The sequence below is a fragment of the Stegastes partitus genome, unplaced genomic scaffold (assembly GCF_000690725.1).
Source record: "Stegastes partitus isolate 25-593 unplaced genomic scaffold, Stegastes_partitus-1.0.2 Scaffold817, whole genome shotgun sequence".
Taxonomy (NCBI): Eukaryota; Metazoa; Chordata; class Actinopteri; family Pomacentridae; genus Stegastes; species Stegastes partitus.
In genome coordinates, this window is record NW_007578548.1 from 294095 (window position 1) to 303758 (window position 9664).

Here is a 9664-nt window from a genome sequence, read left to right on the forward strand (position 1 = left end):
AAGAGAGAGAAATATGGACATTACGTCTACCCCGTTGAGTGGATGAGTTATGACTTATGCTTGTGATCGGGGCGTTGTTTCCATCCAGGAGCTTTCTGTGCGCTCATTAATTCATGGGAGTGTTTGGGTTAAAATGCATAATGAGTTCATTAAGGGGGATTGGCGTAATCAAGAAAGGTATTGCCTTAATTACTGGCACGGGGCCAGACCTATCCGTCCTCTTTGAGATCGGCAACCCACCCTGTCCACAGAGCTCACTAATTTAATTAAGTGTACAAAATGCTACACCCTAACGTCGCCCTTGGGGGCAATTATGGCACTAGAGATTGAAAGATCTCCGCCGGGGGTATTTTACTTACTGGCAGGAGATTGCCTGTGTCAGTTAGCTGATTGCATTGATTATATTGATTTGTAACAGCTTTTCGGGTAATTTCATCTGCAAAGGTGAGAGCAACACGTTGGCCCGGGGACTTTTTTATTTATTCTTTCTTTATTTAGACGCTGGACTCTTTTGCCAAGTGATTAGATGAAATGGAGCTCCACAATAAGTCTTTTAAAGTGGGAGTTGGGGAAGAGGGATCGATAGTTTTTATTTGCCGTATAAGGTCAGTACAGGTTGGATGTTATGAATTCTTTTAAAGGCATCACAACTCTTTCACCTACAGTGTATCCGCGTGGTTGTGCTGAATTGGCAAAATAAAAGTGGCGTAAATGGCCAGCAAGGAAAGATCTTCAGCTCATCAGACACTTCTTTTTAATCTGAGTCACATAAACCAGCACATAGAGATAGATTCTGTCATTTCTGCTCTTAATCTTTTACGTAATTTTACTGCACTAGAAATGTACTTCATGTGTCCCTCTCACAGCATGGATACGGACTAGACAGATGAGTTATCATCTGTTAAAGGTTGTACTGTCAGCCCAATTTTTTTTTTTTTAGTTTAGCAAAAATTTGAATAGAAGTGTAGAATCCACCACTTCAAGGTCATTTCAAGAAGTAAACATATTTACTGTTTGTTTTTTTTATTTTCATAGACCGTATATAAAAGATAGACTTAACCTCTGGGTCTGAAAGGTGAAACTACAACAGAAGTAATTAATCCTGCATTCTTTGAAATGGCCAGCAGGGGGTGACTCCTCTGGCTGCAGAAACAGGTCTAATTGTATAGAAGTCTATAATAAAACTACCCTTCTCATTTGATTTGCTATGTCTGTAAACATTTTTCTAAGGAGTTCATGGCCTTCATTGGTAGTTTTGAGTCTCCTTCAACACAGCGTGATGCATATTTTGTAAATTAGGATCCCATTTAGGGATAAATAGATGATAAAGCAAGGTGTCCTTTAGAGTGTGTCTATCTTTGCCTATCTGATTAAAGCATTGCTACTTTATGTGCTAAAGTGTCTACAAGTACTTAATCAGATCCACCCCTTGCTTGTCATGTACGATTTGAGAAAAAACAAGATTTCAACAGCCAAATGCCAAACTCGAGACTTCAAGACAGTAGACCAATGGTTACGTCACAGAGTCCCCCTTTATACACATATACACATACTCTGTGTTTCTTTTAGGAGAAAATGTCTGTGAATCAGCTCTTATATAAACTGTTATGTAAAACCCATGATAGTGAAATTACTTAAGTTACGGCAGCTCCGCTAATAGTAATAGTAGTGATTTTTAGTTTGTTTTTTTCGGCTTTCTGGGGCATAACTTGTGCAAAATAGGAAACATAGTAGATTTAAATGTATTCCATGTGACCATCATGCAGATGTAGTGAACTTCTGCAGGTGAATACATGATATCTGGTCATGCATCAGTCCAACTCTGATGTGGCACAAAAGCCTGTTATTATTGAACAGATACAAATTGTAGTGAAAACACCAAATTTTATGGCGGCACTAGCAAAGAAATTGTATTCAATGCAGATTGGTCACAATGACAGTACTGGGGCTGATACCAGTCCAGCATGTCTGGTTGGTGCCTCCCTACTAACTGCAAAATTACATCTTAACTTTTAGTAGTTACAGCAAAAAGGACAAGGACTAGTCACCATCTAATCTATGTATGAAAATGAGACTATGGAAGGTCATGACAACCTATTCAAAGTTAATGGTAGTTGTGCTGTTAAAATGACACTTTTTAATAGTAGTTGACGTTTTCTTTTCCTCCTTTTTTTGACTCTCAACCATCTCTAGGCCAAATTAGAATTTAATATTGTAAGCTAAAGTAATATTCCTGCATGTTCTGTTGTTTAATTTACATGCATGAAAGATGTTTTTGAATCCTACAATTTGCATGTCTTTCAGGGTTAAATAGTTACTGACGGAGCTCAAAACACTGAACGCAAGCAAATGAATCAGTTTGTCTGGGTCAGTATGTTTACACATACAATGAATCAGAGTTCGGCTTCTTTGGCACACAAGTGTGTTTATGAGGAACTGCTAAAGAAAACAGCTTCATCACTTTGACAACACAGCCAACATTTGGGTAAAAAGCAAATAAATTAAACATTAGAAAACTAAAAACTGATCTATTTCCATTGGTGTTTATGTTGCATATCCCTCTAAATGTTCTGTATTTGTTGTCAAAGTTGCAGAGACATTTTCTTCATTTGCTTGTGTTTTCTGAATTTGCGGTCTGTTGGGAGTTGCGGTCTCTTGGTCTTTATGGAAACGCCACTGAAGTGGCCTCTGTTCTACCAATTAAAGAGAGAAATGTGCTCCAGCAGATTAGTTTTAATTACAGGCCTGTAACCTTTGCTAAGTATGTCAAAGGTAAAAAGAGGCTAATAGTTTGATGAGCAGTTCATCAGCACTGATTAAGAGGATGGGATGACAAGATAATCCGGAGGTGGCATGGTCATTAAAGGTGGCCGAAGAAGAGCAAATTAGCTGATTAAACAACTTCCCGCCCAGCCAATGCCAAGCAGGCAGAGGGGAGGGCCTTCATAAGTGATGGATGGGGAGGCGTGGAGGAAGCGTTTATGTCGCTTGCCAGTGGAGTTGTCACTGAATGAGTGAAGTGTCTTCATCAATTTGGAGCCATTATCATGTCAAAAGGAGAGGATGGCGATTGAAGGAGGGGAACAGGTTGGGGGAGGATTGAAGCAGAAAGCCCATCTGCATACTACAAGCTTATTCATTTTCACACACACACTCTCCTCTCTCCTCCAGCCCCTCCTCCCAGGCAGGCCAGTTTACCGTAAGGCTGTTTAATTTTCCTGAAATAGGGCTGTGACAGCTGTGTCATGCTGATGAGAAGGTGCTGAAAAGAGTGGCAGTCTGTCACATCTCATCTATCTCAGCTCTGGTACTGCCGAACCTTCCTCCTCCTCCTCCCTCCTCTCTCATTCTTGCTGCTTTCACGTCCCCACGTATCTTCACTCCTTCTTTTCAGATGTTGAACTTTTTCTACGAATAAACACAGCAGTCTGTTAAACATGCTGTGTGCAGGGGAGGGGGCGGTGATTGACGCGGCAAAAGGACAAAAGTAATAACTGGGAGCTGTTTTTTATTTCACCTGCATTGATTGTTATAGGTCTCTTTATCATCTGACCCGGCTCAATTATGCCAATTGGATACTGCAGTGACACCGACCGTGAGGTTGTGGGGACAGTAAAAATGAAGCACAGAAAGTGGGGAGGGGGGGGGGGGGATTTAAGGCATGGGAAAAGGTGCAGGTAGTAGATGAGTGTAGAAAATAGCTTGTTGTTGGAATATGCATCACTTAGCATGTATTACTTTGCAGAGGGAAGGACAACAATTTAAATGTTAGTGATGTCATTTCCACCCGTCAGTCATGTCAGGGTGCGATAAATGTGGAGCCATTACATAAATGAGATGTTGACGTGACCCTCTATATGCATGCATGCAGACACCCACCGGTATCTCTTTAGTTTTATGTAAATAGAATACAAATCTAGTGAATATCCTAACCCGTTCTGGCAGTGGTTGAAAGGGAGAGTCACATTCAGAGAGTCATAACAGATTTTTCACAAGCACTGGATGTAATCGGAATTTGTCCAAACTACGGTTAGCAGCTTGGACTGCCCTTCCATGTGGGATCTAGGCTCTTGTAAGCGTCGTTTTATATGGGGTAAAAAAAATGTCATACAAAACAACATACAAAACCTTCTTAGCTCCCAACATCGGAGAGATGCTGAACACTGTGCAACTGAAGAGGCAACACGGTTTAGTAGAGATCCAAAGCAGCGATAAAGGAACAAATGAGCAACTGTTTGCTGACAGTTAAGACCACCATGTCGACCCTCATATGATGATGTTGTCTTTACTACTTGTTTCCGCTGCCCCCAACTGGTCACAGAAACCAGTTATTTTAGAGTTAAAAGTTAGAAATCAAAACAAAATCTTTTACACCATCCAAGATATTGTTCATACTGTTTGTTATTCACGTTATTTATACAAAGTGTGATACCTCCTACGGGCCCATCAGTAATTGTTTTCTTCACATAAAATGTTTTGCAGACAGGAGCCAATGGCGTGCCATGGCTTTGTAGGTTGAGAGTGTTTGTAATGGCTATATCAGATGCTATCAAAAAAGTCAAGGGACTGAATGTATAAGAAGCAAAAACTGTGATTTAAATTTGGTGACAATCCCCTCAGCTCTACTTGTGCAGCAATACTCTGCTCCCAGCACTTCTGCAACACTTGGAACAAACCCTGGAAGTCAAGCACCACCTGCAACATGCACTGGATGTTCTCCACTGTGTCAAACAGAAGAAGAGGTGGCGATTAAGGAAGATGGAGAGCGATCATTCGTGCTGAACGTTCTCCCTCCAATGCCTCAGGGTGTTACATTAGAACTCAGCGTTGACCATGTGGCCCTGGGGGATGATTTCACAGTGCACAGCCCTGTGTATGTTGAGGAAAATGCAGAGTGTCCTCTTTGTCATGCTTCTGATCTGATGTGCCTTCTTTGGTTTTGGACACTGCAGGCTTTTCCAGTGTAAAGACTGAAGTTCGGCTTCTGGCTTTTAGCTTTAGACTCAACTTGGCTGACCCATGGTAATCCTTGACATGAAGGTCGGGCCATCCTCGGCCTGTTGACAGAGATCCTTGCAGACTCTGACACAGTGTAGCTATTACAAATACACAAAAACACGTGTAACAAAAATACCAATGTTGACTTCGCAAAACGTCATGAGAAATCCTGGAGTTACTGCTGTGCACCTGTTGCATGCACATGACTGTGCCATGCTACATTTGTACAGAAAAGGAACAGTGCCATGCATCATTGGACAGCAAGTTTTTTGGGGTTTTTTAAGGACTGTAATGCCCCCCTCCAAAAAAACAAAACACATACTCTGTACCACATACAATGAAGCAGAGTACCAGTTTCTACATTACATTTAATACAGCTGTCAGGAATAATAGTCATAAAAAGTGTGTCATTTAACAAGTTTAATGTCTTATAAAGTCCCAAGCAGCCATTTACTCAGTAACTATTATACTTGTCTGGGTTTGGGCCAAAAGACACTTCTCCTTCCAGCCTTCTAAAAATGTCTTCCCTGCTGATAGATAAGAAAGACAATTTTCCTCAGAGCCTGCTAACGTGTAAACCATGTTGTCGTTAAAGAGCTGCCTTTTTATAATGGACTTCTTCCGGTGTCATTGTTGAACATTGGTGTCTTCAAGAACACCATTACATCATTTTGCTGTGTGAGATTGTTATTTCAATGCTACCAACTTTGTATTTTGTGTGAATGAAATAGTAGCTGTGCTCCCAATGTTGCCAAACTCAGAAATCCGACATTATAATTAGCTTTGAAACATTTTCTTAACAGTTGAGGCTGGATTCCTTTCAATTCATGCATATTTCCGTGCGTGCTCGAATGCAGGTACCTGTACTTGCATGCGGACAAGTTCATGTGTAACCTTCACAAACAGTGGATGGAGCCGGTGTGGCTACGCCTCAGCCTGGGACCGTCACTATAAATGATGCCAGGCGCTTTGATGCTGTCAGCCAGACAGATTACCCTGCTCTTAACCCTCTTTTGAACCCAGCGTGCCACACAAAAGCCAGCTGTTCACCTTCATACCAGTGCAAACACTTATTCACATTAATGCCACTTTATTCACTGTCGTTACTTCACAAGTGGTGGAAGGCCGCATTTATTATGAGTCAGCATCGAGATCATGTGTCACTCACTCTGAAAACAGGTCGGATTAGAAAAGGTCAACAGCTCAGTGAAGGCATACAGAGTTGAAAGGGGAAAAGCATCATCATCATATGTCGATTAGCTGAACAGTCCTGGGAAAGCAAATATAGTTACAACAAAAAAAAAAACTGTTGTAAATAGATCAATGTGAGAAGAGTTATTAATCATAACATCATGTTTTTCTGAGAATTTAGATAGATTTGTTTGCCACTTGATGGCAACAGTTTCCAGCTTGTTCATCTGTCAAAATGACACAGAGAAAAACAGACTCCTAAGGCTGGTTTGTCAACCCTTGTTAAGTAAAGTCCTGCACGTAGTCGGACTGGTGTTGCTGGATGAAAAGTCAGACGATCACTAGCTTCATCCTCTGGAGACCATAAATGTCTGTACAAAATTTAATAGCAGTCCATCCAATATTTGTTGAGATATTTTCACCTGGAGCCGTGCCACTAGTGTTCCTGAAAACACAATTGCATATTCAGTCTCAGAGTCATTTGTCATTCATTGTTGTGACTATAAATTTAGAAGGAAAAAAAAAAATCCCAATGGTGATTATTTATTTATGATTATTTCTGGTCTGTAGTGATTTTACTGCACTTACTGTAAGTTTATAGGGCCTGATGACTTTAATTGATGGGTGTTTTCTTTTCATTGGTGTGACGGATGAGGACTGTCTCTCGTAGCGAGATGTAGCAAATTCATTTAAAATTATTTGTCACCTCAACAACGTAAGCGGCCTTGGAGATTCAAGCGTAAACTCCCATTAGAAGAGAAACCTGTTTCCGTGTGTCACTTTGCGGTCTGCAGAGCTGAAGTGGGAGATGCAGGCAGCAGGGGGGAAGGCAGGGTTGGAAGGTCAGTGTCTCTCATGCCGGAGGAGGGGAGGCAGTCTGTGTAGGTGTGGGTGGGTAGGCGGAGGGGGGGATTTAATTAGAGCGAGTGCCTGCATCCCCCTCTGGTGTCCTGCTCCGAATTACTACTTGCTGCCAAGGGTTAACTGGCCTGATAAATGGGATCAGTCACACTTGTACACACACACACACACACATAGCACACACACCTGTGTTGCAGAGAGGGAATGACTAAGGCCTGTATGATACTAATAAAATGGGTGAAGATACAGGTATTGAAATAGCATGTAGCTTACAGTCTTCTGATACACTGCACTCCAACACATTGTAGCAGCAATGTAAAGTTTAGTCAAAATCTTTGGTGTGAGTTTACCTATAGCTTGTAAAGAGTTAAGTCAGATGTTGAAATAACACTCATCTTGCTCTTATAGGCATTTACTGTTACTGGACGTAGGGTAGATAGGGTAGTCTGTTGTGATTGGTGTTTTTTTTTTTTCTTTACTGCTGCTGTATCACAGCAATTTCCCAGCCCTGGGATAAATAAATTATTTTTTTATTCGATTCTGTTCTATTCTAGATTGGAGCCCCAGTTTTGTGCACAGAGCCATTCGCTGTTTGTCACATGTTAAACATACCAGAATGGTGTTTAACCCTATTCAGGACTTTTGGGGTCTTTTGGACCCCCACCATTTGGTTTAGGTGACAGGTGTTGTATTTTTTATTTATTTATTTTTTTTAAAGGCTTTTCTTTTAATATAAAAAGAGGGACATTTGTCATGCTTTTGTAAGCAAAAATATATAACATAGTATAAAAGTCTATAATGAATACCATCAAATATTTTTCACATCTTCTTTCTTGGGGTCCAATGGGCCCCTAAAGACCTTCTACGTATGGCAACATGAAAGTCCTGAATAGGGTTAAAACTACTTAATCTTTTTCTGAAGGTATTTCCTGAATCCTCAAAGACTCTTCGAACCATTTGGCTGGTAAACTGCATCTCTTCATTCATGTATTTAGTTCCTAGCTGTTCTCCAGTGATGAAGATGCCCAGACTTTTCCACTAGTACTATTATTAGACTGACATTATGTCTTTATTGGGGTGGCTCAAAAACTATTGATTGGATTGTAGTGACATTTTGTACAGATAGTCACAGCTCCCTCAGATTCATCTGTCATCGTTTTTACTAAAAGTCACCATCAAGTCATATTTAAAATTGTCCAGTAATTTGGCTTATGACCAGACACCTTTTTTTATGTCTAATAATACTCCTATATTTTGAGTTTAGTGCTATTCAGCAAATGTTAGTGTGCTGAAACAAGCTGGCAAACACGATAAACATCACAGCACAACACTCACATGACTGTAGTACCTCAGAAGTGGTTTAAAGCGCTGCTAACAGACTTTAAAGGTCCGGTGTGTAGGATTTAGCGGCATCAGTTGGCAGAAATGGAGTATAACATTCATAATTATGTTTTCATCAGTGCATAATCACCTGAGAATAAGAACTGCTGTGTTCTTGCAACCTTACAATGAGTCCTTATACCTACAAAATGAGTGGGTCTACTTCCGCAGAGTCAGCCATGTTTTCCCATCTGGTTCCTACAATAGTTCAGAAAAGACAAACCAAACGCTGGCTCGAGAGGAAGCGTTTCACATGTTAGGGTCTCCTACACACTTGAAAGAGGAGTGAGGTGAGGGGTATTTAGTTACACGCAGGACCTTTGAGTCTTTGTTTATCCAACAGTTTTTTATTATCACATGGTAAAGTTTCTGTGCGAATACATCCTAAAATATTTAAAGAGTTTCATTTGAGAGTTCTGACAAAAATTCACATTTTGTAATGTGTTAAGTGCATGTCTTTGCCAACGTGAATGTCACAGAGTCCAAAAGAGAAATAAGATTGTGCCTTATTTGTCAAATTACAGACCAGGAGTCTTCCAGTTTGCTGACATTTATACGGTTATTTCTTGCGGGGGCTTCGCTGCATAAACACACCTCAGTGCAGGAAAGTAAGACTGTATGTTTGGTGTAACGCAACCAGTGCATGTTTTTCATAAATCTTCAGTCTTAATCAAAGCGGGGGCCATGTCCATTAATAACCTAGTGTGGTTGGCCTGATGGCAGAACACAACGCTCCTAATGGAACAATTTATTTCCATAATGCTGCATTGTCAGGGCAGGCACATAGCCTCGGGGAGGAGGGAGCAGAGAGAGCGAAGGAGAGGGAGCCATTGCGAGAAAAAAGAGAGGACAATTATGAAGGACATTAAAGGTATAGACAGTTTTGAGAACATCAGTGGGTTTATCCATATTGTTTTTTAATAGTGGGAGAGTATAGTTTTCGTAAATTGTCCAGCGTCTTGATTCAAATTTCTACCCTCTTAATTTTAAATTTAAAGGCAACTCTGGCCACAGATCCAACCAGCGCACGCTTCCAGGTGGCAACCTTAAACAAAGATTAACGTTTTTCTCAACTTCCTAATACTTTGAGAGATATTCTAACTTTAGACACAACTGTGGCACCCAGCATTGAAGACTGGTCATACTTTAATGGGACAAACGCTTCTAAAGATTAAAAGGTCCAAACACTTGTCAACACTGAGGTTCACTGCTGAAGACATGCCCTAAGATTCCA